Genomic DNA, 782 nt, shown 5'->3' on the forward strand with positions numbered 1-782 from the left:
AACAAAAATTCAGGGTTCTGTTGGGAAAAGAATTTCTGCCTTCCTCCTCTTGGTGCAAAGGTTCCCTAAGTGAGAGGAGTATGACATGGCTGGGCCCATTAGGGCTCTAGGTTCATCAGCTACAGCCTTTTTCGAGCCCCCTTCCCCCACCATTCATATTCTCCCCCACGAAGTCCTTCAAGTTTATAAAAGGCCAGCTCTGAGAGAGGAAGGAAAAAGAAAAAACCAAACAATTAGGAAGAAGGAAGGAAGAGTTTTCTTTCCATAGCAGTTGTTACTGACCAGAGGAACTGTTTCCCTGTACTTGTTTTAGACAGTCTAGGGCAGTGATTCTCAAATAAGGTGGCAGACCTGCTCAAAAGGTTCTCAAGACTCTCCAAAGAGATTCTGTCTAGGATATACAAGTCTTTAATTGCCTCTCAATTGAGAATCAGTGCATGAAATGATAGAGATTCCTGAAGGAGTGTATTGTTCACGTGAACAGTGTCAGAGCAGAACAAAAAGTTAAAACTCCTAACCTAGATATGGCAGTCACCAAGATGATGGAGTGCATTTTTCAGAGACCTTTTTTCCTGAATCAGAGTAGGTTACAAACAAGTCATTTTCCAGGTAGCCAAACTACAGGACTAGGCTCCAAGCCTCATAGCAAAGAACAAAAGGTTTACCCATTTATCTGTAATAATAATACCAGATTAAAGAAAAACAATTCTGTTCTTTTAAATTCCATTTTCAGAAGAACCTACCAATCCCTCTGAGGTACTTGATACTCAGTATAGCACAGG

This window comes from Tamandua tetradactyla, chromosome 1, assembly GCF_023851605.1.
Source record: "Tamandua tetradactyla isolate mTamTet1 chromosome 1, mTamTet1.pri, whole genome shotgun sequence".
NCBI lineage: Eukaryota > Metazoa > Chordata > Mammalia > Pilosa > Myrmecophagidae > Tamandua > Tamandua tetradactyla.